Source organism: Perognathus longimembris, chromosome 14 (genome assembly GCF_023159225.1).
Source record: "Perognathus longimembris pacificus isolate PPM17 chromosome 14, ASM2315922v1, whole genome shotgun sequence".
Lineage (NCBI taxonomy): Eukaryota > Metazoa > Chordata > Mammalia > Rodentia > Heteromyidae > Perognathus > Perognathus longimembris.
The window spans coordinates 26,139,362-26,166,233 of record NC_063174.1 but is presented as its reverse complement, the minus strand read 5'-3'; the positions used below and the strand labels follow the sequence as shown (position 1 = coordinate 26,166,233).

The 26,872-nt window shown below is 41.3% G+C and overlaps 1 pseudogene; it reads right to left on the bottom strand.

Moving 5' to 3' along the window:
- Positions 1–19,381: 19,381 nt before the first annotated feature.
- On the bottom strand, positions 19,382–25,343 carry LOC125363005 (annotated as a pseudogene).
- Positions 25,344–26,872: the final 1,529 nt, after the last annotated feature.

The following is a 26,872-nucleotide window of genomic DNA, read 5'->3' as shown; positions in this document are numbered from 1 at the left end:
GAGTTGAAGACCCCTACATTTTCTTTGTCAGTGGAAATTCTCAGAAATGACAAAGACTTTATAAAAATACAAATAGACTTTCCCATGAGTATCAAAGACTTGGTTAAGGTAACTAGGGCTGTTTGTTGTGTTTTATTTTTGTTTTTGAGACAGTTATGCTGTGTAGCCCAGATGGGCTCACGCTTGCAGTCTTCTTCCCTTAGCTTCTCAAGTGCTGGGATTACACTTATATGCTTGGGACTCAGTGTTAAACTATTTAGAAAATTGTAAGCTCATCAAAGGCAGAAGGCAAGTTTTCATTTGAATACCTAATGTGGTGTTCCATTTTCATGTTCCGGCTCTTCTCCTACTTTTTTCTCTTACATTTCTCATCCCTACCTCTTGGTTCATTTCTGGTGTTTTGATGTTTTTATAACATAATTAAAATTAGTCTTTGAAATATATAAGCAATTTTGGAATTTATAAAGTCTAAAAGGGGTTTTTAGATAAATCTTATATATATTTTTCCAAAAATTTATAGGAAAAGAAAATAATACTCACTTTCGTAACCATTTTAAGTATATAGTTTAGTGCTATAAGATACATTTCTAGGGGCTGGGAATATGGCCTAGTGGTAGAGTGCTTGACTTGTATACATGAAGTCCTGGGTTCGATTCCTCAGCGCCACATATATAGAAAAAGCCAGAAGAGGCACTATGGTTCAAGTGGTACAGTGTTATCCTCAAGCAAAAAAAAAAAAAAAAAAAAAGAAGCCAGGGACAGTGTTCAGGCACTGAGTTCAAGCCCCAGGACTGGCAAAAAAAAAAAAAAAGATACATTTCTAATATTGTACAGGCATCATGACCATCAATCTTTCAACCAACTCCTTTATTTTCCTGTAAAGTTGAAACTCTATGTCTCTTGACTTCTCATCTATCTTGGCAACCTCCATACTAGTCTTCATTATTGTCATTGTTTTAAAATTCCTCTGGATAATAATCTTGTTTTGTACTTTTAATGCTAAGTGACATATGCTTGGAATTATGAGGTATAATATTTTAATATCTATAATATTAAAATATATATTATATAACTAGTATGTAAATAATATATTGCATATTATGTAACATATATAATGTTATATATAACACATATATAATTTAGAATGATCAATTCAGGGTAACTAGCATTAATGTCTCCTAAAATTCTTGGTTCTTTCTATTGGAAGCTCCATATTGTTATGAGGATTCTTGCTTTGAATGCAGCTTGGCTTTCTAAAACTCATGTTGGAGTTTCATCTCCAATGTGAGGTATTAAGAACATAGAACCTTAATCCAGTTATGCTGTTGAGAGGTACAATATTTGGGGAAGGGGTATGAACTGGGTAAGGTTTATCAGGGTGGTGGACCAATGACTGAATCCTGAGAGAAAGAGAGAGGCAGAATAAAAAGGGGAGAGGGGGCAAGGGAGAGAGAAAGAGAAAGGGAAAGAGAGTGAAGGATCAGGGAGACACATATTCCCTGTCTCTTGCGATCTCCAATGCCTTGTGTCACCTTGGAACTGAACCAGCCAGAAAAGCATCACCAGATGCAGCTCCTCAACTTTGGAAAATAAACCTTTTTTCTTTTTTGGGCCTGGGCAATGTCCCTAAGCCTTTTCTGCTCAAGACTAGTTCCCTTCCACTTGAGCCACAGCTCCACTTCCAGCTTTTGGGGTGGGGGTGGGGATTAATTGGAGATAACAGTCTCACAGATTTTCCTGCCTGGGCTGGCTTTGACCCACAATCCTCAGCCTCCTGAGTAGCTAGGATTCCAAATGTGAGTCACCAGTGTCCAACATCCTCTTTTCCTTTCTTTCTTTTTTTTTTTTAATTTAACTTTATTGTCAAGGTGATGTACAGAGGGGTTACAGTTACATACATAAGGTAGTAAGTACATTTCTTGTCATACTTGTTATGCCCACCCTCATAACTAATTCAATCTGTGGTTTTATGTGATTAGAAAGTAGAAAATGAGCTAAGACAGAGGTGAATTTATCTAGGTTTCTCTCAGTGTCCTCATAGTACAGCAAAGCCTGGCTGACCGAGCACTGCCAGCAAAACTTCTTGTGAAAAAAATGGCCAAGGAACACTGATGAAAGGGAACTAAGCAACTCAGGGATGGGAATGGCAAGGAAGGAGCAAGTGAAGGAGGGAATGGATGTTGCTAAACAAACGGAACGTAATATACATATCATCTGAAATGGAGAAAGTGATTTTATTGTTAAAGTTCATAGACTTTGTAAGCTATGTAGAATAGAATGATAATTTTCATCGTTGTGAAAGTTAGAATGTATACTGTGAAAAATATGTAAGAACTTAAACCCAGTAATGAAAAAAGGAAGAAAAATATGTAAAATGGCCAAGGAACTGGGTGCCAGTGGCTCACGCCTGTAACCCTAACTACTCAGGAGGCTGAGATCTGAAGACTGAGGTTCAAAGCCAGCCTGGTCAGGAAAGTAATGAGATTCTTATCTCCAATAAAGCACCAGAAAACAGGAAGCAAAGTGATGGTTCAAGGGATAAAGTGTTAGCCTTGACAAAAAAGCTCAGGGATGGCATCTAGGCCCGGAATTCAAGCCCCAGGACCAGCACACATACACACCAAAAAAAAAAAAAAAAAAAAAAAAAAAAAAAAAAAAAATTAAAACAAAAACAAAAACAAAGGAAAAAAGTCCAGGACCATTTTTAGCAACATAGCTCCTAAAAATCCAACTGATAATGTTTATTCTCCTGCTTCTTTCTTTGCCTACCAAATAAATTCCATTCCCTTCACTTTCAAAGATCTTCCACAACAAGACCAACCTTCCTTTAAAACAAGGCTTTCTGATATTAACACTACTAACATGTAGGGCTGAATAGGTTTTGCTGTGACAAGCTGTCTTGTGCATTGCAGGTACTTAAGAACATCTTGGTCTCTACTCTCTAGATGCCAATTCATGTCTCTAGTTAGTGTAACAAACAAAATTAGTTCTAGATGTTCTCAGATGTCCCCAGGGTGGGCCCATCTCCCTTGGCTGAGAAGCTCTGCTTTAAATTTCTACCATTACTTTCTTATCCTGGGCCTATGTTCACCTTGCATCCAACACACTCCAACTTCTTGCCTTGCTACCATAGTTTCCTATTTCTGTCAGGTTTGAATGCCCTTCATTCACCACCTAACTTGTCCTTCTAAAATCCTACTCCAAAAGCTGATGCCACCATCCTATAAGATGTTATCAAATTTCCACTCAATGGAAGCTGTCGGTGCTTGTCCTCAGAGCCCACAACATGCTGTGGTTCTCCCTTGTGACCTCATTCTCCATTTCCATTTGTCTCTGAGTATAAAGAGGGTTCTGTAGTTTTCCAGCAAATCATTGTTTTTGAATACACACGCACCTGCACCTGTAGGGTGAACAATTGTACCATGGGAACGGGGGTGGTGGTAACAATACTGTGTCCTCGGTGAAGGAGGCCACAGGAGCTCATGCTTATGCTTTCTGCATTCTTCTTGCTGAGTAATGTATAATAGTAGATCCGAGGATTCAATAGACCTTCAAAAGAGTTTAGGGAATAAGCTGCTTATCACCCTCAGCTTGCATGATGCTGAGCTCACTCTGTCATTTTACTAAGTGACTAAAAAACTCTAGGCCACTTCCCTATCCAGCAGGTCCCCGGAAATCCATCAGTTATAGGCTCATCTGACCAGGCCACCTGCCACCCCCATCAGCACCGTTCCGTCTTACTGTCATTATGCCACGGTGAGTCATACCGGACAGTTTTTACATAGGAAAAGATTTTGTTCAATCTAGGCATGAACTCTTCCTCTACAACAACACTCTCATCTCTGCAGATGGGGCAACTAGAAAGTTCTGTGCTGTAGGATAGTCTTCTGGGTGTCATGGGACTGAACCTCTTGGTGTCTCAAGTATTTCTACACCGCCACCTTGAGTTCTCTGGGAATTGTGTGTCTTCCCTCCTCTGGTCACGTGAGGGATTTGAAGTTTCTGTGTTATCAAATGTCAGGCATTGCAGCAGGCCCAGACAGTATCATCCTCGGTGCTGGGGCCTAGTCCCTCTCCCTGCGCCTTCCACAAGGCCAGCCCACCAATGTGGGCTTACTGCCTGGTGACATATCTTAGATGTGGCTTTCTTTAAGAAAAAAGCTTAGAAATCAAACTTTACAAAGAAGTGGAATTATAATAAGGAAAAGAAAACCCCTTCTCAGAACCTACCCTCACAAGAGACAATCAGGGTTCAACCTTTTTATCAACTTAAAAATCCATCTCAAGATGATATGTTTCCAAATACAAAAAGAGGACATGGGACAGCATGCCCCCCTAGGGGTAGGGATCCCAGGGGACAAGTAGGCCAGCACCTCACTCCTCAGGGACCAGGAGCCTTGGGTGAGCAAACACTCTTTCACCTGACTTCTTAGCCAGTAACCAAATGTGGCCAAGTGGATTCTGGGTAATCCTAGCACCAAAAAGTGGTCAGGCTGGCGAGGTGAGGTGGGAGTTGCTCAGAGGCTTGGAGAAGACTGGCCTGGCCCTTCATACTTGGAGGTAGAAAGCCATTAGGGAAGGGCTAGAGCCTCACCTGTTCCCGTGCACAGAAAGATGCAGACACTAAGACAGGACTTTCTTCCCCATCTCGGCTGCTCACTTGTATGATCAGTGTCATAGCAATAGAGACAGACTGAGGCTGCAGGCTCCAAGTGCTCAGGACAGATAGGAGGCAATTTTTCAAATAATAATAATAATTATGTATAATTATTATTACCTTTAATTCATAGATTACAAATACAACAATGATGGTTCTTTACTCAGGACACAGAGTAAGATCAATGGGGTTAGATTAGGACTTTTGCTTAAGAAGGGGTGACAGGAAGACAGAGTTATGGGTCAAAAGAACAACTAGAAGGACACAGCAAGGAGGCAGTAAGGCCTGTGGCAGGAGACTCCTGGGCCTGCTACCGGACCCGGTTCCAACCCGGGCACAGGGTTCAAACTTTCAAAGGCAAAAATAAGAACTGTGTCCAAGGAATATATACTTGTGAGTGTGCAGAAAACATGGGTAATATGGGATATGATTTTAGTTTCCTCTGACTTCCCAATTCCATATCACCAAAGGGAATATGATAAAATTTTAAAAAATTAGCATTTTTAAAAATCATTAAAAATTGTTGTTAACTAGCTGCACAAAGGAGTTTCAATCCAACATATCACTTTATGAACACAATGTATCTTGATCACTATCATCCCTACCATCTTCTCCCTATTTATCTCAATCACCCATCTTCTCAAGTTGCCTACTTCCATTTTTACACATATACATTGAGTATTAAGACGGTATTCACTCATTATTCCTTTCTCCATTCATATGTTTCTTCCCCTTAGCTGCTACTCCCCTCAGACAAGACAAGACATGCTTCTGTCTGTTAATTGTTCAAAGGGTAGAAATCCACCCCTGCACACAGTTTGGTTGTGTATATGGACATGTGGACCTATGTGTGTTTCCATATATATTTGTACTTGGTTCTAACATCCATGAGACAAGACATGTGCCCTTTCTCTCTCTTAGCCTTGTTCACTTCACTCAACATAAATATTTTAAAACCTGAGCAACACCATTAAACAAGAAATCTGCCTAAAATAATTTCATTATTTATGACCCTGGAATAAACTTTTTTTCTCCTTTTCCTGGTTTGTACCTGATGAACTCTCTTTTAAAGTTTTAAAAAATATTATATTGTAAAGGTAATGTACAGAGGGGTTACAGTTACAAAAGTAGGTAATGAGTACATTTATTGTTGAACATTGTTACCCTCTCCTTCATTTTCTCTCACTTTTCCTCCCACCTGACTCTTCTACCCCGCCCCCCCAACTTGTAAAGTTAATTTCCAACATAGTGTCTAGTGAGTATCACCGTTGCATTGGTTCATACTTTGTCTCACCGATTCTGTGGTTCCCCTTCCCTTCTCCAAATCAGATAAACTTATATACAAGACAAAAGGTACTGAAATCAGAAACAGTGAGCACAGGGAATAAACAGAGAAAAAAGATGAAAGAAAAAAGAAGTAACTACAAGCAGTAAGTACACTGGAGGAAAGAAAGAAAGAGAGAGAAAGGAAGGAAGGAAGGAAGGAAGGAAGGAAGGAAGGAAGGAAGGAAGGAAGGAAGGAAAGAAAGAAAGAAAGAACAAACCCTTTTGTTTCCATCTGATGGAGTTCATTTCGATCAGCATCATTTTATGTGGTCATATGTACATAGCTTTTGGGCTATTGTGATCCTCTGCTAGGACCACTCTAGATGTATACTAATTATTACAAATGAGGGAAAACATGGAGCCTATGTTTTTTTAGGTCTGTCTTACTTCACTTAATATGATTTTCCCCCCAGTCTTCTGATGAACTCTTTTTCACTCCCTTCTCTTTCCCTCTTTTCCCTTCTCTTCCCTCTCCTTTCTTTTGTGAAGAAGTGCTTTTTTTTTAAAAGAAGTGCCTGACATATTGATGATTACAACCAGTCAAGTTCATGGTGGGAAGAGTACTGCTTTCCTCTTTCTAATTAGGTGATTCATTGCCCTCTAGTGGTATGATGTACTAAATATTGATTTGGTTTTATTCACTCATTTATTGAACAGCTACTAGCTACCATGTACAGTTCTAGGCCTTGAAGCTATATTAAAAAAGAAGATAGGTCAAGATCCTGACTTCAAGGAACTACCCTTGAATGAAGTAAGATGGAAAATTAAATAAGAAAGATCTTCGATGGCAATAATTAAGAGTGTTGTGGTAGTGGTTGAGTGGTATGTTGTATTCAGTCATCTAGAATGGCCTTCCCAAGCAGATGATATTTACCCTGAGAACTGAAATACAAGACAGACATCCGCATGAAGACCACAAAAAAAGAACATTCCAGGTAGACTGGGAATTTTAAATGATAAAAAATAAGTTTGGAGTGGACAGGGGTCAGTGAGGTGGGTGGTTACAGGATGGAAGATGAATTAGAAAGGCCATGTAATGGTCAGATCACACAGCATCTTGGGAAACCAAAGAAAAGTAAGTTGGAGTATTTCAGACAGTCAATAACATAAGTTAATTCACGATTCTTTAAAAGCTCAGTCTGATTACAGAGTAGACCAACAGTAATGGGGGTGGCAAGAGAGGAAGTAGGGAGACCGTTTAGGGGCTGCCAAAGTAATCTTTCATTCAAAAGGTTGCTGCTTGGGCCACCACAGCACTGGTGGAAATGGAGCATTGACACATCTGGAGGAAGAATGGTGAGATGTATAGAGTGGGTAGCATGTGGGTAGCTAAAGAGAAGACTCAAGAATGACAGTCCATTAATAATTAAGTGGCCAATTAGAAGAAAAGAGGATAAGCCAAGACGAGGACAACTGGCTGAGGAGTGGATTTGGGAAGCAAATCAGGTCATGACCTTTGTGGTCACAACAATAAAAGTTGTGGTCACAACTTTTCAAAGTGTTATGCAGTGATTGTGGGATAATGACTATAAAGTTCTCAGAAGATCCAAGAGAGCTATATCATTTATCAAAAGGCAGGAGGCAGGAACGCCCAGATAACAACATGAGGGACTCTAAAGAACAAAGAAAAGAACTTCGGCACCAGAGGTGTAAAAGCCTAGCGTTTAGAAACTTCTAATTATTTCTCTCTCAGTTCTGATCCATATTGTGCGAGTGGCGAGGGTCATAGGACTTCAGGGGTGAAAGACCATGGAGGAAAAACATGTTCAATTTCCTTCTACTAGTGAAAGGGCTAATGTCCAGAGCCAAGAGGTGGAAGGGACATCAGCACATGTAGCACTCTTGTTCTTGCCCTTTAACTCATCAATCCTCTCAACAGTCTTGCACAATCTGTGCAAATCCCCATTTTCCAACTAGGAAAGCAGAGGCTTTGAGAAGGCAAAGCCTTACACATGGCCCCTGGCGGAACTGGCATGAGAAGCTTCAGGATCCAGGACTTTGAAATTTGTGCAGTGCTATGCTAAGAAGGAGTTTCAAAGATGTGAGGGGGGACATGAAACTAATTTGGGTCATTTGTTAAGGCAAGCCAGATGGCAACGGTTCTATTAACTAGCCGAGCAACTTCTCCTGGGTTGAGCAGATCTAGATTTAGGGTGCTGCTGCTGCAGCTGTGTTGTTATAGCTGCTTTTCCTTAGAGCTATGTTTCAAGCATATTCTCTTACTTAGTCCTTACAACAAATTTGTAATCTGTTATCATCTTCATTTTATAGGTGAGACTAAGACATAGGAAGATTAAGGACATTTGTCCAAGCTCCCATCACCACTATGCTGAGTGACCAGATGCACATGTGGAAACAGGTCTATCCATCTTTCCTCGAAGCCTGTGTTCCTTTTATCAGCTTCTTAGCACAATGTGGAGTCACTTTTGACCATTGCACATAGTATAAAATCTTTGTGTGTGTGTGCATGAGCATGCATGTGTGCACGCACATGCGTGCAATGGATTCAGGGCCAGGCCATTCCCTCTTAGCTCTTCACTCAAGTCTGGTTCTCTGCCACTTGAGTGGCAGGCAGTTCCGCTCCACAGCATTAGCCTGGCTAACTGGGAACAAGAGTCACACAAACTTGGCTTCCCAGGCTGGTTTCGAACCGTGATCCTCAGATCTCTGCTTCTCGAGTAACTAGGATTACAAGTGACTCATCAGCACCTGGTGACAGTGTTAGTCTCGAGAGACCAGGAACTGAATTCATGCTGGGTAGGCCATTCCATGTGAATACCCTGTGCAGTCAGACTGTTGTTTTTTTGTTTTTTTTTTTTTTAATCTAACCCTAATATGGTTGAAATATATCAGAGCCAGATGAATACACGTGACTAGAACATATCCACCACAGAGTCCTCCAAAATCAAGGAAGATATTTTATCCTCTTGTAAGGCTCAATTACAAGGGTATTTGTTAGGCCAACTGTATATATACTCCTCTGTGTGATTCGAGGATCTGAAACTTTAGCATCGCCCTGCTCTAGATAATTTCATTGTTTATCCTGACTGCACTATTGCATGGATTTGTCCAATTGATGTCTGAGCCATGTCTTTCCATCAATTCAGGTTCACTGTTGACATTTCTCCACATTAGAGGCAGAGGTAGAACTCGCATCACTCCAGATTCACTACGATGATGGGTCAGCTTGACATCTGTAGTTTGAGATAGCTGAGACCTACCTATGAAGCATGCAGAAGTGTCTGTGGTAATCTTTGAGGGCCTGACTCATGAACTTAAATGGAAAACCAATTTTTTTCTTCAAAGGAGCTGGAAAAGTGGTTTTGCTTTTGCTGTTGTATCTTGCTGTGATGAAAATAGTTTTGCCAATAGATGGAGCTAAAGTAGCACAAATGGAGCTTCCAGTGCCTAAAGAAATTCAGAGAAGGGCTGGAAAGTAATTTTATTTCAGGAAAATTTAGAATGCTGTGGAAAAGAGGCTAAAGGTCCATAGAAATATGGCTAACAAGACTTCTGATGAGACATGGTGACAGATGCTTGGATAGCCAGCTACTCAGAAGGCTGGTACAAGAGAATCACAAGTTTGAGGCTAGCCAGGGCAATTACTGAGGCACTGCATTTAAATGTTGCTATGTAACATTTACTGACATATCTAAATATCAGTTGAAATGAATGTTATAAATAAAAGGAGAATCTTTTGTCTTGTTACTATCTAGGTGACTGGAGTACCAAAAGTATGCCCTTTCCCTGTTTTAATTAGTCAGGTCATATGGGAATCTTCGAATTTTTTCAAATCCCTAGATTTACTAAGACTGAAAGGTGTGATAAATTTAAAATAGTGCAAGTTGTCAGGAAGCAATAGAAAGTAGGAGTCTAAAAAGGACCAGTGGGGCTGGGGATATAGCCTAGTGGCAAGAGTGCCTGCCTCGGATACACGAGGCCCTAGGTTCAATTCCCCAGCACCACATATACAGAAAATGGCCAGAAGCGGCGCTGTGGCTCAAGTGGCAGAGTGCTAGCCTTGAGCGGGAAGAAGCCAGGGACAGTGCTCAGGCCCTGAGTCCAAGTCCCAGGACTGGCCAAAAAAAAAAAAAAAAAAAAAAAGGACCAGTGAATGCATGGGTATTAGTAAACATTATGTTCTACAGTAGCTCAATTTGGCCTGGAAAAAACGTTAGCTAAGCTGTATTAAATTACCTTATACTGAGTTCTCTAATTGAAATAAATAAAGCTCTGTTGGCTGGAGAGAAGTGGAATGCAGTGACTGAGTTTGCCTTTTTTTCCACACCCCAAATAGAAGGCCAATGGGACCATTTCCTTTTACATGACACAGAATGCAGTATACTTTTACTTCTCTGTCTTAAGGCTACATTAATTTTCTGTTTGTGGTAATGACTACAAAAAAGAAATATGAGCAAGATAACTGCTGTGGTCTAAATGTGATAACTCTCCCAAACTCAGATATTAGAATTTAACCCCCAAGGTGGTGGTACAAAGAGCTGAGGATTCTGGGAGGTCCTCCTCACTCCCCGCCCCCACTTGTGGATTGGATCAGTGCCTTTATAAAAGGGCTTAACTGTGTGAGTTTACTCCTTTACATCCCTTCTGCCACATGAAAGCATAGAGACAAAGTGTCATCTTAAAAACAGACTAGGATCTCATAAAAAACTGGCCCTGGTGAAGCCTTCATTTTGGCCCTTCAAGCCCCTGGAACCGTGAGTGATAAAAGTATTTCCTGTGTAAGTTACTCAATCTGATATAGACATATTTTGCTATAGCAGCAAAAATAAACAAAGACAACAGATTTTCTAGAATAACATTTCTATCAGTATTAGGTAATTATTTCTTGCTAGAGTAAGACTCTCACCCAGTAAAAATTAGATTCCATCTCCACAGTAATGCACAGAATATAGGGCTGGAGGTATGATTCAAGTGGTAATACACCAGCTGAGCAAGCAATCAATCACAAGATCCTGACTTCAAATTCTAGTACCACCACAAAAAAAAATAAAAAGGAAAAGAAAAGGAGAAAGAAGACTGAGAGAGAATGTGTACACAGCTTATCTTCATTCATACATTTCCTATTTGTTAAAGTTTTTTTGTAATGCAAAAGTAGTTCTTGTGGAGCTTTCAGAGTCATTATCAGACAGTGTGCTTATGTAGAATGGTGAAAATTTTTAAGTTGCCTAATACATATTTCCCAGTTAAAGTCCAACTAGGCAACAGTCTGCCATCTTATTTCACATTTCATGTTGTAACCAATTGTATTTTTCATAATGTATGCCACATTTTTCAAATATTTATACTTTCTGTTGGTGATTTAACTGTTTAAAATATCCACCCCCCCCCCAAACAGTATTGAAGTGCTGTCTAGTATTCCTAAATTCAAGGAAGGCTGTGGTATGCATTAGGGTGAAAATAAACATGTTAGATTCAGGTAAAAAAAAAAAGACACTCCCCCAGGCAGCAGTCATATTTACTCAATGAGCTTGTTATAATATAAGAAAAGTAATGAAGCAGGGCTGGGGATATGGCCTAATGGCAAGAGTGCTTGCCTCGTATACATGAAGCCCTGGGTTCAATTCCCCAGCACTACATATACAGAAAATGGCCAGAAGTGGTGCTGTGTTTCAAGTGGTAGAGTGCTAGCCTTGAGCAAAAAGAAGCCAGGGACAGTGCTCAGGCCCTGAGTCCAAGCCCCAGGACTGGCCAAAGAAAGTAATGAAGCACCCAATGGTCACCCCAGTTTATCTTCAACTATAGGTAACCTACAATAGAGTTGCTTCATGAAGAAGGGTTGCAGGTATAGATATTAAAGCAATGGAGTTTTATTGTTTTTCCACTTGTTAATAATTGACACGATGATATTAACTATTTCAGGACACATTTCCAATACAAGGTGTTAGGTGTATAATTAGAAATACAAGTGTATTTCTAATGCATTTCAATACACCTCATATAAAACTGTTGAACTGATTCAAAAAGAACTATAAAATTATTTAAAATGTTTTAAACACATGCTAAAATTCAAAGGCAATTTATAGCTCTTCAGTTTTGTATTTTGCATTACTAAATCATCATATCCCCCAGTTTAGTAGTGACTCCTTGTGCTTACTGAGTGGTGGATTCAATCTTGGCTGCATATTAAAATAACCCAGGGAGATTTAGCAATCCTGAATCTTAAGCCAAACCCAAGAAATTACCTCAGAATCTCTGGGGTTGGGACCTTGACATTAGTATTTTCACCTTCAGTGGGATGCTGGAGGTTTGATGGGGTCAACAGGTGTAAGTGATTAGCCAAAGGTGACAGATGTTCATTTAAAGTAAAGGCACGCCAGATGTTCAGCAGGCATTCCTTTCCAAGAGCCATTATTTTCCATCTGAAACACATTTGCGTTCATCAGTCATTTCATGTCTCTCTCACCAAAGTCACAAAGAGGACTTAATGCTCACCAAATACAGGGGCCCTTCTGAAAAGCAAGGTCTCACGATGGATGAATGGTTCCTTGTCTTCTACATGGAATACCATTTAGATTCTTGAACTTCAGAACAGTTTTCAAATAAGCAGGTAATGGTAGGCAGGTGCCTCTTATCCAGTGTTAGTCTTCCCAAATGATCAGCCTGGGCCCACAGGTCTCCATTTCTCCTTGGCTCAGAAGCTCTGTTCTCAATCTGTCAGCACAGGAAATTGCCGGCAGGTATCCCATTTCATGTGAGCAGGCAAAACAAAGAGGTGATACTGCTCAGGGCTTTGAGTATTTTTCATCCAGGACTTCAAAATCTTCTCTACATAATGCTGTTCCATCTCTGGGAAGTAAGTAAGCTATCCTGCAGGGAAGAGGAAAGGCAGAATCCAGTTCTCAGGACACATCTGTGTCTACATAGAACTGGGGCATATTTTTAGTGAAATGAGCAAGACACACTTGATATGGCTTCTCTGGATAAGACCTTCCAAGTTTCTGGTCACTTGCTTCATTCCGTTCTCTAGATAATATCGCAGGCTATACTTCTAAACATCCCTTTTCTGTAGGCTGTTAAATTAGGGCGGTTAGAATCATTAAATTACTATAGTATGAATTGTGGTGAATAGGGAAAAGAGATGAGATCTTGGCTGGTAAAATAGGATTTTTAAAAAAAATAAGTATTTGTTGAAAGCCTCATACTAGTAAGGCCCTAAGGCAGGACAAAGTAGCTTCTCTTGCAGGGTAGAATTTCCTGGCATGCTCTGGGGCCAATCTAAAGCTGGTGAACCTCTTAGCTTCACAGTGTTTGCTTCCTTGGATTATCCAATACGTTCTCTTTCCTGAAAGCAGACTATGATAAACATCACTTGGAGACTCCAAAGATTATCCTTTTAACACACACACACACACACACACATATATATATATATATATATATATATATATATATATATATTACTTGTGCATCTGTGCATGTGACCCCTCTAGATTTTTTTCATGGGAAACTCATCTTTTTTTTTTTTTTTTTTTTTGCCAGTCCTGGGCCTTGGACTCAGGGCCTGAGCACTGTCCCTGGCTTCCTTTTGCTCAAGGCCAGCACTCCGCCACTCGAGCCACAGCGCCGCTTCTGGCCGTTTTCTGTATATGTGGTGCTGCGGAATCGAACCTAGGGCCTCGTGTATCCGAGGCAGGCACTCTTGCCACTAGGCTATATCCCCAGCCCCTCATCTTTTTTTTTTTAAATCTCCCTTTCTATGTTTAAAGAAGTTAAGACTAACACTGGATTATATTCTCTTGTCTAGCCTTAAGACTTCTTGGTATCATAGCTATTCCAAAGAAGCCATATTTTCAACTTTTCTAGAGCAATATGATTTTCAAAAATAATTTTTTTAAAGAGCAGTTTCTCAGCTCTTTCACAATTTTCCTAACATAGCCTTCACAAAAATATGTTGAGCAAAATAAAGCACTTCTACAATATGGTGTCTCACATCTATAATCTTAGCTACTCAGGAGGCTGAGATCTGAGGATTATAGTTCAAAGCCAGCCTGGGCAGAAAAGTCCATGACTCTTCTCTCCAATTAACCCACAAAAAGGCAGAAGTGGAGCTGTGGTTCAAGAGGTAGAGCATCAGCCTTGAGCAAAGAAGCTAATGGCTCTAAGTTCAAACCCTAGCACTGGTACAAAAAAAAGATTGAGGCAAATGGGAAAAGTAATTTTAGTTGGTTTTCCAGGAAAGGGGAAAGGAGAAGGAAAGGAGGAAGAGGGAGGGATTAGGAAAAGAAAATGAAGACAGGAGGAATTAGACAGACAGAGAGAGAGAGAGAGAGAGAGAGAGAGAGAGAGAGAGAGAGAGAGAGAGAGAGAGAGAGAGAGAAAGAGAGGAGAGAACGGGGAAAAAAGCATGGGGTCTTGCATTAAGTGTGGGACAAGGGTCCTTATTCAGGGAGAACTCATCACAGGACAGTACAAGTCTTTAGCTTTCTGCTTTTCATAAAGGTATCTTGATAATGATAGTGTCAATTATAATACCCAACATCTATTGAGTATCTGGATCCCAGCTACTCTGATAAGATGGTTGGTTAATCCCTGTTTCCATCACTTTGCCGCAGTGAGGGGCTGCAGAGGGAAGAGGAGTGGGAGACAGGTAAGCTCAGCTGTGGTGGAGATCGACCAGTGTGCTCATGGGTTTTCTTCTAACTAGCAACAGGTTCTTGCTTTCTGGGGCCAAACACAAAAACTGGGGCTGTGGTTTTTTCATCTCTGAGATACAGACTCAGGTCAGAAGGTGGCAGCAATGTTCAGCCACTTTGTCTTTCCAGCCCTTTTCCAGAGGAAGGCAAGGAGCAGGTGTTCACATCTTTTATTCTTTAACTGTTATTATTAAATATTTGCACAAAGAGAGTCGCAATTCCACAATAGGTGTCCACATATTTAATGACTAATGGGTGAGGGGTGGCATGGGGAGTGTATCTATGCATGGACTTCTTTTTCTAATCATTTATCAGAAAGTTTGAAAGTACAGTAAATTCAATAGAAACTAAGTTACAATATTAAATTTACATGTGTCCTTCAGTTGTTACTTCACAGATGAATATACTCATTAATTTCCAAGTGTTTGAGTCCCTTCTGGGCACTAGCCTGTACTGATGGTTGCTAATACAAATCAGAAAGTGGATGAATGAAATCCAATGTTAGGACAACATTAAAAAGATAACCATGGAGAGGGACATGTAGCTATTTGTAGAATACAATTACTGTGAGTAATTTTAATTTTTATATTTCTTTAATGGAAAACACCCACAGATTTAAGTTGCTGTTGCCTGCACAATTATTTGAGTGTTTAGGACAGCAAATGGCACCTAGTAGGTGCTTGGTAAAGGCCACCACCTGAATGATGGTGTGTGTAAGCAGCCCTCAGCATCTACAGGTGCATGGCTCCAGGACCCAGTACAGATAAAACAGGCTGTGGCTTTCACTGTCTCATATAAATGGGATCCTTATGCAAGTCCCTCATATAAACTGGATGGCTCTGACACACAGCCTAGGTCCAGCTCCCAAATGCTTTACGCCATAGATGACTTAATAATATAACTCCTGTGTAAACAGTTGCTACACTGTCTTGTTTAAGGAAAGATGACAAGAAGCAGCCTGCCTGTATTCAGTGCAGCCAGAATTGCCCTCTGAGTAACTTTTGATCAGAGGCTGTGGAATCCACAGAGAGACGGGTGATGGTAATTGTAACACTGAGCTCCATCTATTCAGAACATCATTCTCTGCATGTACTCCCAAAGGAATATGAAATTGGCCTGAGAAGTAATGCTTGAGGCAAGGGCTGAAGGATAAACAGGAGGTAACTAGGAGTGTGTGTGTGTGTGTGTGTGTGTGTGTGTGTGTGTGTGTGTGTGTGTTAGAAATGAGAGTGTTCAGGCACTGGAAAGAGCAGGAAGGAAGGCCTCATTGGTGGCTTGAGGAACGAGGCTTGCTGAGGAAGTCTAGGACCGGAAATGTGGCTGCAGCCCAGGAAGGGGTGGGCAGTGACACCCATAACCATCAGATAAGTGTGAGCTACAGAGGTACAGGAGTTGATTCTAGGGGAACAGGCCCAAAACGATTTCGAGTCCACATGAGAAATGATGGCGTAGAGGGAAGTTGTCCAGCTTACCAAATGAGGACTTGGAGCTATGCAGATCATGGAGGAGGAGCAAAGGAGCAGCTCTATGGGTGACATATGGATGGCTGACTTGGCAGTTGGATGTGTGGCACATAGGACAGCTTGGAGGAGAAGGGAAGATCTTATGCTCTGTCAGGATCATGTTGAGAATTTGAGGTAGCCTCATCAGAATATTAATTACCTAGCTGGATTTGGGGAGCAGAGTGCAGTGAGGTCTGGGGCAAATGGATCTGGGAGTCATTGACGTCTGATGTTTGAAGAAGGAGTGGCTGAACCCATCTGCGGAGAGCACATAGGAATGGGTCAGAGCCCGACTAGTCTAGAGGAACTCTCACATCTAGTAGCCAGGAGCAGCAGGGTGGCCTGCAATCAAAACAGAGAAGTGGTCAGAGAATGGAGGAAATACATAAGACAGCATGTGAACATAATAGGTATAATTTTCCAGAGCAGGAGGACTTTTCCCTATTTTCTGAGAGATGGGTCAGCAGGTGCACCCTCCACTGTAGCTCTGTACTCTACCTGTCCATTCATTTGTTTGTTTAACCCTGGCCCCAGCTAGGCCCAATACAAACAAAATATGGTAGAGTCAGATGAAGGAGAGAGTGATGTTTCAAGCCACCAGAGCCACAGGCTAGGGCCAGTGGAAATAAGGAATCTGTCATGGATAGCAACTCCAGTTAGTCAGTGTGAGAAATTCTTGGGAGCCTGGATTTACAGATTTGAAGGGAAAGAGCAAAGAGCTAAATCAGATTTAATCTGAGCTCCTGTGCTGGCCTGCCTGGGGGTTCCTCTGACCTGGCTTGATTTTGGTGCTATACTCTTTAGATTTCAGCACAACGACTGTGGAGAGTGGGGGAAAATCATATTCTGTACATCTAATTGGAGTCTTAAGAAGATCTTATGAGATCTAGTATCTAAAAGTGCTTTGGAAAACAAATACCATCAGATACTTTCCATATGGCATAAGGAATTTTTAAATTAGTCTTATAAAAATAGAACCACACCATATATAAATCTGGAGAGTTTCCAGGAATTTCTTTCCTTAAAACAAAAACAACTATGTGAAACCTTCCTATCTCTTCCTGTCTTGCTTCTAACATCACCTTCTTTTCTAACTGAAAATAAGAAACAAAACAAAGGGGGGGGGGAAGCACTACTAAAAGCTCTTACTGATGTGGGAAAAGGATGAATGTAGAATTTTTAACAAAACAGAGCAGCTAGGACCACCTAAGCTAATGGATTCCAGACCAAACAGCAAAAACAAAAGGATTACTACTGAATCCTCATCTCTGTTTTAAAAGCTGACAAGGAGAAAGAGGGAGAGGCCTCACACTCTTATTCCCCCCCTTCTCCTCCCTTTCTCCCCCACCCCTTTTTGGCTGGGTCTTTGCTATGCTACCTCCAGAGGGCCACCGGAGTCTGGCTTTCTGTCACTTCTCTTTTAGGTAGTGACTTCAGCCCAGTCTGGGTGTGGCAGTCCCCTTCTCTGTATGTAACAAATCATCCTTCAGGCATCCCCACAATAGCCAAAGCAATCATCACCCTTGAACAGGAACCATGTTCCAGCACCTTCTATCATTAAACCTTGCATTTGGATTCTTCTGACAAAGATTGGAGCTTTCCTTAAAAGAAATGTTGGTGGCTGGGCACCAGTGGCTCACATCTGTAATCATAGCAACTCAGAAGGCTGGGATCTGAGGATCAGGATTCAAAGATGCCCTTTTCTTTGAAAGTAATGGGTTTGAACATATGGCTTCATTCTTGCTAGGCAGACATTTTAACAACTGAACCACATCCCTAGCTTTTTTTCTTTGTTTAGTTATTTTTTTTTCCAGGTAGGTCTTACGTTTTTTTACCCATGACTGGCCTCTGCTCAGTGCTTCTCCAGGAGCTGGGATCACAGATACCCCCCACTATGCCCATCTTATTGGTTGGAGATAGAGTCTTACCAACTTTTTCCCCAGCTGGCTTTGAACTCTGTCTTCCTAGTAGCTGTGATTACAGGCATAAGCCACCTTGCCCTGCATCTTCTCACTTTTCTAAGTCTCTCAAGGACCCCAAACTTCTTCCCTCTAAAATGTAAGGGGAAATCCCTCAGTTCTTCATTATACAGACCAATGTATCCCTCTTTGTTTTTATCTTCTCTCACTTTATACCCAGAGAGCTTTGCCTTATACAACAAAACGTAAAAGCTGTTAAATAATAAATTTGCATCACTTTTGGGGGGTACATATTGATCTTACTCTTCCCCTTTAAAACCACTATAGAAAGTTCCTTTTCATTCCATTTAAAGTTGCATATTAAAGGACTCCAATATTTGAGGCTATACAGCAAAGTCCAGCCTAGCTCACACCCTTACTGGTTTGCATATCAGAGTCAGCAAGAGGACCCTCATCTCCTGACTCAGTCAGCCATTGGGCCAGGAGAGAGTCTTTTCCTTTGTCCCTACCCCCAAGCACTTTCCTTCTGAGAGTAAACTTAGAATATCACAGTTTAAAACCCAGATAAGTTGCTGGCAATTAAAAACCATCTGGATTCTAGGCATGATGGGAAAAAACCCACACTGATGTTTTGTGGAAACTTATTTTTGGGTCTTTGATGTTTAATGAGAAAACTGTGGCTCTGACCAGCATTGCCAAGGGACCATGGGTGACTTGCCACAGGAAGCTACAGGAAGCAGATGAGATCCAGAAAGCACATACTGAAGGACTACTGGACTCATTCATGGGAGGAATACGGGAGAAACAGAGGTACCTGGAGGCACTGAAAGAAGTATCACTGTATTAAGTTGGTAAATGACACACAGCAACAGGACTTAAACCTTGGGGCTATAATTTCTGTTTTCCAGACTGAAATAATTTCTATCTCCATGGGCAAAGTTCATTGTAAGCTATCAAACACAAATTCTTTGTATCATTTTCAGTTTACAGTGAGTCAGCATCTACAAACCAATAGTAAGTAAGCCAAACAAATGTATGGACTGATCCCCACCGATCCTCCTTCAAGGGGCCTGTGAGACATTGTTTCAGGATGATGTAGATAGGGCCTGTAGTCATCTGTGCTCCAGGTTTTGGATGTGGCTTTTTTTTCCTGAACATTGGACAACAGCGTATGTTTCTCTCAACTTCTCTAGGTATATCAATCATTTAAAGTTCTTTAATCAACAATGGTTTCTATGATATGGCCTACTACTTTTTTCCCCCACCAAATACTTTACTCAGAAAAAAACAAAAACCAAAGGGAGACAAAAACAAACATCCTTGTCATTTGTAGTATCTATCAGCTTTCAATTTGGCTCTTCTGTCCAGAAGTGTCTCACGCAAAAATCCATCTTTCTGAGTCTTTTTAAAGAACTTTATTATCTTCCTTATTTATTTTAAGTTTATGATCTTGGAAGCTCTGAAATTTCTTTACATAATTGATTCCACACGGTTTCACATTTCCTTTCTCTTCTGGAATGCCATCTTTTTTCTTTCTCTCTCAGCACAGGATCTAACCTTTATCATTTCTTCTTCCCCTGCTCCCTGCTGTTTTACTCTTTCTTTGATATCACCTACTTCATTGCATCTAATAGAGCAGCTATTTGAGGTGAATAAAGCCATTTACCCATCCTGAAAGACTGGTTTCCATTGTTCTCTTGGTCTAATTGTATTCGAATGCCCAACAAGTCCATCTGAATTTTTACTGAGATGTTTTCCTTAGCCAGATTTTAGGGCAATTCTGGAATCAGACAATTTGACAGCAGTTCAGGGGAGTGAACACCTTCATCAACTTCCTTATGTGGTGCTCCCAGTGTAAAAAGACCAGTGTCTTTTCTAACCATTTCAATGGCAATGGTTCTTGAAATTTCACGTAAGTTGGATACTTGTCCACCAGATGCCAACAATATCAAGTTGATATCATCGTCCTCTCTTTTTCTCTTCTTCTCTTTACTCTTTTTCTTCTTACTCTTGGCCTTCGTGCCCTTGAGCACGAGCTTGGTGGACTTCCCACAGGAGCACTCAGCTATGCTCCGGACCGGACCTCAGTATGAAGCGCTGCGAGCTGATATCAGATAAAATCAGATAAAATATCTAGGTAGGAGCAGGAATGGGCAGCAAGAAACAAAAGTCGCTCTGAAGCCTGAGTCTCCCTAGAGCCATGTAATGTAATGAGGAGTGAAGCCTTCATGCAGGAACCCACCTTTCCCACCAAAATATTGGCCTCTCAGAAGAAACTATGGCCTACTACTTTAAAGAATAATATACTTAATGTTCTTCTGAGTTCTAACCCTTCCCTGCCTACCTCCCAATACTCACTTATTTGAAATCATCTCAGTATGAATTGGGTGCATTTGCCTATCTCCTAGACCAAGATAATTATATACATACAGAAAACTGAATGATGCTGGCTCTGGGCTAAGGGTATCATAATTATACTTCCATCAGAGATACACAAGCTCAGCAATGTTTTCTCCTCTCTGATTCTTTTGCATCATTGGCATGACTGTAACATATTGAAGGCAGCAAAGTGGACATCTAATCAGCCTTCTGGTTGCTCATCTTACTACAGAACAATGACTCCTCAAGTTGGCCCCCTGAGCTATGCTCCCTTCAGTGGCTGCCTGATAGGGTTACTGATTTCCAGGAACACTGCTGGTTGTTTCCACCAGTTCCTGCATATTAGCATCACAGGAAGCAGGTAAGTTTTGAGGTAGTGAAACAGACAAGGCAGCTACATAACCCAGAGCCTCAGTGCGCATCTGCAGCTTCCTCGCCTGCGTGCCAGAGCCCCACATTCCAGCCCAACCCCACAGCATTCCCACGGCTTCCCTTCAGCTGAGTGAGTGTGGAAATTCTTTCTGCAGCTGCTGAGGAGGCTGATGCATCCGAGGAGAGCAGCAATGAATGCCCCAAGCTACTGTGATCCAAAACTCAATATTCATAGTCACTGGGGATAAGAATGGGAAGAAATTGGGTAATCTTGAACCTGAAATATTTACTAGGATATAATAAAACTCAAATTTCAAGAGGACCATGGATTAGAATGCTATTCAACAGTACTTATAAAGTTAACTCTTGTCTATGCTTCTGGAGGAATTATGGGGGGAAAAGGTAAATGAGGGTGGAAAAAGCAGCATTTGAATTTTACAAAACTGCAGGACATGTCTATGTTATATAGACTCTTTTAGTATCATATGGGAAACACTGCTTGTCAGGGCCTCTGAGGACCCCTTTTCCCCTACCTCCTGGGGAAAATGCCTGAACCCCAAAAACTATGAAAGAGCACTCGGCCTTGTCTTCCACCAGCAGAAGGCAAAAGCGTACTCTCATGGATTACGCTAAGTTGAGGAAAGGTTGCCAATGCCTCCCCTCCCGCCCCCCCTCCTCATGTGTCAGGAGCAGCGGCAGGAAGAGAGACATCAGGGAGACACCTTGATGGTTGAATGGGTCTCAGCCACCCAGAGGGCGGGGAGTAGGATTTATTATGATGACAGAGGCGGGAAGGCGGGAAGGGAAGGACTTGGCTAATTGGCTGAGCCGGCTGTCTCAGCAAGAGTGGCATCTTGGGACTCCCTCCACAGGCTGACGTCATGCCCCAATAGGACCGCCCCTGGGCTCTGGCGGCACCATCTTGAAGGCATCCACGTGGACCTGAGATCGAGATGGGAGGCAGGCCCAGCCAGAACTACTCCTTCCGGTTCCGGACCTGGAAGGCATAGGAGTGGCTTCCGGCCATCCAGCCCCAGGACAGGAGGAGGGGAGGATCAATTGGGGACCGCCCCTCTACGTATGCAACCAGCATCCCCACATCTGCTTTTTATTTTTTCATTTGTAGTAATATACATGGCCAAGATTCTAGCTCAGTGGTTGAAAATGATGTAGAGTCATCATCACAATGCATTAGCAGAACTTTTCCAGTATCCCAAAGAGAAATTCTGTTCCCATTCAACAATGTCTCCTCCTTCCCCTGCTCTCAGTCCCTGGGTTACATCTATTCTGTTCTTGTCTCTATGGGTTGGCCTCTTATGGGTATTTCATATGAATACATACATATAGCAGTTATTTCTTTGGGTGTGACTTATTTCACTTAGCATGTCTTCACAGTTCAACATCACTTTGTTTCTAAATAAAGTTACTTTTGATACTTCATCTGTGAGTCTCTCATAGAAAGAATAACTGAACCATGTCTTGTGATGTGATTTAATACATGTGAATGTAAAACAAAATCCCTAGTTTTGTCTTATAAAACAGATGATGGCCTGGGGACACAGCTCAATAAGGAACATTTTGCTCAGCATGCACAAGGCTCTGGGTTCAATCTCCAATACCACAAGTAAAAGAAACTATAAATAGAACAGCTGACAGTTGGTCTCTAATTACTGTTTTAAAAAGTCAGCTATGGGGTCTATAAAATATGAACTTGGTGAAAAATAAAAGAGCAGTAAGAATCTCCACCAAATTATTCATCTCAGTTGAGTATGACTTTCAATTCAGTAATGAAATGAAATATACCACTTGTTCCTGGAATGAAGTGAATCAGCAACAATATGTTCTGTTCAATTGCTCCTTCCTCTGAGCCACAGAAAACTGAGACCTTGACTGAGGCCACTTGTTAGAGGAGAATGAAAGACAATTGGTGGCCGGCAGACCCACACAAACACTCTTTAGGCACAAGAAAAATATGTCCAAGTGGTATTTCCCATTTATCACTTTAAAAAACCCAAAAATGCCTCTCCATTTTGCATTCAAGACGCTGTATTTTTCTGGAGACTCAAATACTGATTGTCTTGCTCAGTGAATGGACCAGTGCACAACCAGTCAATCGGGGTGTCTTTTGCCTTAAGCTCCACCTCCCCCTCATTTGGTGCCTGATGGGTGGTGGCGGGGTGGGCTTGAATGAACTGGAAGAAGAATATGATGTGATAATATGATCAAGTAAGATCATGTACTTAGCCCACCCAGCAAAAGAAAAGAGACTAATAAAAAATAAACAAACCCTGTTTTAGGATAAGCTCCACAGAACCTCTCCAGTTGGATCCAAATTCAAGCCAGCAAAGGAAAGCTTCAAGTTGTGTGATGTTTAAACACAAGCCCAGGCAAACACACATGCAAGCCCCAAATGAGATATCCGTGGAGAGAAAATTAGCACCAGCTGCAGCCCAATTAAGCAAAGATTCCCACAAGGGAAAGCTTACTTACATTTTACCTAAACAAACTCTCTTCTTTCTGTTCCGGTTTGCTGCTTATTAATTTTTTTAAATTAAAATGGCTATAGAGTATATCAATACTACTGTGATCACCAGAGAAGTAGTGCTTGTGGGGGCAAACCAAACCAAACAACAGTAAAAAAACAATTTTTTAAAAACCAAAGCAGTTCTTCCACTCCAAAGAAATGCTTTGGAAAGGTATTTTTAGCCAAATATTTGTGTTTATAACATTTTCCCAAAATTGAGTTGGTCAAACAAATCAAAGTTACACGTGCTCATAGTTTAAGAAAAAAAGAGTCCAAGCTTTTGATGACAAACCACTATTTTCAGCTCTGTTCTTCCTTGCCTGCTTAGAGGTCATGGCTTTCAAATATTTAAACTATTTCTTCCGGTATTTCTATTTTAAGATTTTTTTTTATGTGTTGACTTCCTACATGAGGAAGATTTTGCTGCCTTTTCCACATGTCCTTCCACTACTCACCTGCCCCTCCCCCAGTTTGTATAACCTAAAGTGAGAGGGGACAAGGAAGGGGAAGAGGAAGACAAAAGGAGAGAAGGAGGGGGAGAAGAGAAGCAAGGGGGGAAGTCTTCTACTATTGCATATTGTTTAGTACTCAGAGACCAAGAATCAATTCAAGTACTAACCAGCTCCTACAGAGTGCTTGCTTTGTTCCAGGCATAGTTGAAAGCACATCTCATTTATTAACTCATTGAACCCACAAAGCAATATTGTGCAATAGGTCCCAGAATTGATCCGCATTTTACAGTTAAGAAAACCAAGGCACAGAAAATTTAAGTAACTAGATGTTGCAGATTATCCCAGGTCTTCAACTTGATCCAAGAAAAAAAAGTCAGAGCAATTTGTAAAAAGTGAAGGTTGAGAGGCACTCGTATAGGGAGCTATTGACAGTGTGCACTGTGCTAATTATGTTAGCCAGTATGATCCAGTATGATCCAGCATGATCCAGCACACACACAGCCACAGCAGGAAGCTTTTTTTTTTTTTTTTCCAGTCTTGGGGCTTGAACTCAGGGCCTGGGCACTGTCTCTGAGCTGCTTTTTTGTTTTTGTTTTGGTTTTGCTCAAGGCTAGCACTCTACCACTTGAGTCACAGCACCACTTGAGCTTTTTCTGTGTATGTGGTATCGAGGAATTGAACCCTGGGCTTCATGCATGCTAGGCAAGCACTCTTCCGCTAAGCCACATTCCCAGCCCTAGCAGGAAGGGTTTTTGTGGGAACAGGATACTTCTGCAATTTGGGATAAAAAGAAAATAAACTCAAAATTAGTAGCATGCCAGTTACTGGTGCATTATGCCTATAATCCTAATCTTACCTACTCAGGATGCTGAGATCTGAGGATTGAAGTTTGAAGCTAGCCTGGGTAGGAAAGTTCATGAGACTGTTACCTCCAATTAGCCACAAAGTGTTAGAACACTAGCCTTGAGCAAAAACAAACAAACAAACAAAACACTCAGGAACAGCACCCAGGCCCTGAGTTCAAGCCCCAGAGCCAGCAACCATCCCCTCAATTAGGAAACCAAGAGAATATTTATTTTGAGCAAGAAAAAAATGAATTAGAAATCTGAAGTTGTGGCAGATGTCACAGCATCAAAACATCTAGAAAAATAACACTTCGATTGCCTGGTTATACATCAACAACTAACGTCATTGCTAAAAAGAACCTTTCAAAAGAATTCATTCTTTCCTCTAGAATGAGAGGTAAAGAAAAGAAAATGTGTGTGTTTTAAATATACATAGCATAGCACTTTCCTACAGCTTTACCTTTCATTATTGTGAATTTTAGAATGCTTGTTCAGTAGGGGATAACCTTGAGCACAAGGTTTCATAATCTTCTGCAACCAGCTGGAGCAGTGTTGTCCTGTTGCGGCTTCTGTCCTGTATTCCTTACATTGATGCCCACCATCAAGTAGAGTGCACAGTGCCCTCCAGCTTGCCACCCCCCAAGGGCAGAAAGACCCTGACCTCGAAGGCGCTCATCCCTAAGTTCTGATGTTTCTCCTGGCACCTTTCCCATCAAGACAACTCTGGCCTCCTCCCCCACAGGGGGACTTGGGAGCACAGCAACATGGTGGCTCTATGATTCAGACCAAGGCTGGCAACACTGGTACCAGAATTGCAGGGAACAGGAAATTCAGGCAGAGTTCCTGGAGTTAAAGCTGTGACTTATTTTGGGGGGGGGGGGGGGGAAAGGCCAGAGCTTGATGGGCCAGGACTGAGCAGAATATGTTAACGAGATGACTTCTGCAGAAGCTGAGGAAAAAGAAACAAACCAAAAAAACAACTCTGCTTTTCATCTCTCAAATCAAACACCTGAGACATTCCACTAGAGGAAGGACATAAATCTTCATTTGAACAACCTTCATGACAAACCACGGAGAGAGGGCTGGAATAGCTGTCAGGAGATGTGGCTTTCACTGCAATGCCTGCAAGCCATTTCAGCCTGGCCTGGCGCTCCTCACGGCAGTCAGAAAGGCCCCTTTCAGCATCCAGGACTGGTCAGACAGGAGAGGAACCAGAATCCCCACCCTGCCCATCTCAGCCCTTTCCTGCAGCCAGGGCGTGCTGCTTCTGCTGGGTTCATAGGAGAACAGCCAAGGTCACATGCCAGCCTGGGCATTGAAAAGGAAATCCAAGAGAGGGAGCTGCAAACCATTTTGTGAAAGCAGAATGGTTTCCACCAGCACCCTGCAATTTTAGAAGCTGTACAAATTCACAAATAGCTTGGTTCAAGTTAAAAAGCAAAGAGGGAGGATGAAAAAACTTTTTAAGATAAAAGCAAGAAAAACTTCTTTCAGATTAAGGTTTATAGACAATGTATTCCCAATGCATGGTAGTGGGACAAATACTTTCTAGTAGGACTTCGAAATGCTTCAAAATGCTTTTCTCTCTTTCCTCTTCTCCCCCTTCATCTTCCTCCTCATTCTTTCCCGCCTCCCTCTCATTTGGGATATGGTCTTTACGTAGCTGAACTACAGCTTGCCATATAACCCAAGTGCTACTCTCAAGTGCTGGGATTATAGGCATGTGCCACCATGCCAGCCGTTCTTCTTTTTACAACATTAATGTACAATAGAAAAATGCTTGTCACTTCCTAAATTGTGCTTATGTAAGTATCTTAAAGCAATGTGTGGGCTATGCAAGCTAACATTAGGAAATAAACTGTTAGGCCTCTGACTCTCCAGTTAGTGGAACAAGTATGTTTGATGATGTGCATGCATGCACCCGTGAAATGCAGTTCAGAAACTTCTCTTCCCCATTTTCCATCACTACTGAACAAATCAGAATATATTGCCTTTCAGGAAAAGCTCATGAGTTCTCTGGTATCAGTTATTTTCACTTAAAAATTATTACTATGATTTTCAGTTATTCTTAGGAATGAGTTTGCAATACTTTTTTTTCTGGCCAATATGTTTTTTGTCATTAAAAATAACTATGGTTATCTCTAATGATCAAAATAACAGCAGGTCATAATGAAAATTGAAGCCATGTGCCATAGAACAGGGAAGGTCCTTCAGAGATAAATGCTGTTTATTTTGTGTTTAT